The sequence below is a fragment of the Lycium ferocissimum genome, chromosome 4 (genome assembly GCF_029784015.1).
Source record: "Lycium ferocissimum isolate CSIRO_LF1 chromosome 4, AGI_CSIRO_Lferr_CH_V1, whole genome shotgun sequence".
In the NCBI taxonomy this organism is placed as follows: Eukaryota; Viridiplantae; Streptophyta; class Magnoliopsida; order Solanales; family Solanaceae; genus Lycium; species Lycium ferocissimum.
The window spans coordinates 72990114-72992472 of NC_081345.1; positions in this window are offsets into that span (position 1 = coordinate 72990114).

Consider the following 2359-nt stretch of genomic DNA (forward strand, 5'->3'; position numbering starts at 1 on the left):
GCGCCCCGGGGCCCATAATATGATGTTGCCCTCTAAAGTCATACATCTATATAGGGGTCGCCGTATAGTGCGTATGCCCTGTTCTTTTCTTATCATATCGCCCTCTCGCGGCCCTTTATATCTTGAGCGGTTTTGCCCGATTTCTATCTCCATAGGGTAATGATATAAAACCCTTTATACTCTCTCTTCCTATATTAATTTTCCCGGTATATAACGCTTCGGCCCGGTCAATGTAAGAATATATGTAATGAATGTAATCTAATAATATATCTTAAAGGGACCCTATGAAAAAGGGAACACTCTAAACATGTATGAACATCAAGGGCGAAGGGCTTTTCTTCTAAGAATGAGAATAAAACTCGCTTACCTTTTTACTCATATCATGGATCTGCTAAAAGAAAAAAGGATAGCCTTTTACCTTTACGTATATAAATGCCCCCTTACCTCTTGAACTTGTAAATCTACAATTAAGATAACATAGACCTTCATTAGACTATTTGCTGCACTTACTAACCTCCTTTAGATGCATATAGTGCTTAACGATTTGTAGACAATTTTTTCCTTGTAAGCTCGACAACTCTTCAACTTCACAATTGATCCAACATCATCAACAATAGCAAAGATACCACTTATTTATAAATATATACTCAAATTTATCCCCGATCATCTCTTAAAATAACCTTAAATCACTACCTTGCCCTTCATCAACTTACCACTCCCACAAATACCCTCTCTTTACTTAAAATCACTAAAACTCTTGATAATCAACTTAAATATAAGGGTAGAAATCATTTACATACCTTGAGGGGTCTAAGATCCCAAGAATCACTTCAACTCCAACTCCCTAAGCTTCACAACCTTGAAGAAACCCTAGAAGCAACCTTCTTCTTCACAAGCTCGGGTTTTATGGGGCTCGGATCTTACCAAATCTCCACTATTATGATAGGAAATATTATCAGTGAAAACATTAGGGTTTTTCTGATTTGGAATGCAGGAAAATGGGAAATAAGGTCGTGAACCACATATTTATACTCGGAATTAAAAAGGCTACAGCGGTCCGGTTCGACGAGCGGGTCGACGACCTGGCGACTTGCTCCGTCGACCTGCTCCTGCAGATGCAAGGCTACGGAACCCTGTCAATGCCGCACAAAGATGGTCCGTCGACGATGACTGGTGTCTGCAGATTTTCTCTGATTCAGTTCAGATCGCGCCGATTCGATTCGTTCAACTTCTAACTCTGTAAATTGCCAGGAATACCTGCTGGTACCCTTGTACACGGGGTAAGACACTTTCTATCTCCAAAAGTCATACACGAGTCTCAATTCCAAGGGTATACCCGACTAGAAAACCATAGGTTCTACTACTACAATAGCGAGGGGTGTAACAAGAATTTCCTGAATCAGTTCAGATTGCGTCGATTCGATTCGTTGAACTTCTAACCCTGTAAATTACCGGGAATACCTACTGGTACATTTGTACACGGGGTAAGGCACTTTCTACCTTAACTTCTCCAACGAGCTTTCTTCTCTCACCTCAATTGTCATTTTAATCTTAATTAGAATCATTATGTATCCCTTCTCACTTGTAGGGGCATCATATACACCTTAACTCGCATTAGTCTATTCACCGCACAACACCCGAAATTCTGAGGTGTAACAATCGTCTTGCTGAGAATCCTTTCAACTCCTCTTCTTTTTAAGTCCCATCAGTAATACTTCAAAAGTTATCTTAACAAAATTGTATATAATATATCGATACCACCCTCAAGAGTGTATAAACATTAATACAACACTAATTATACCTGGCGTCATCACTCATCCCCTCATACTGTACTATCTCCCCTTACTTGCAAGACATTCATATCTTACGGATTCCTCTCGACATCCTTCATTCGTAATTCTGTAAACATAATCTCTTTATCGAACTATGTTTCCCCACACATACCTTTCCTGCTTTATTATACCATTGCCTTATTACCACAACATATCTTTTTCCACTATTCTATCAATATATTCAACATTTTAACCCTTCATCTGACCAAAGATTCCAACAGGATCCTCTTTAATATTACTCCTTTCCCTTTCCTAATATAATCGTCTGAGGCATTATGACTTACCGTTGTTGCATAACATAAAATATTTCAATTCATACTTGCTTAATTTTAGCACTTTATCAAAGCGACAAATATACTTTCCATCATTGGTTGCTCTGGTCCTGGAATTCCGACAGATGTGAGCCTCTCCATGGCCCTACTCTAGAACCCTGATCTGGCACAAATCGCTCTAACATGGGCTGGGAAAATTCTTCTTCCAGCTTCCTCCCTATCGGTCATTCTCCGCCACCTGGAACTTTTACAATT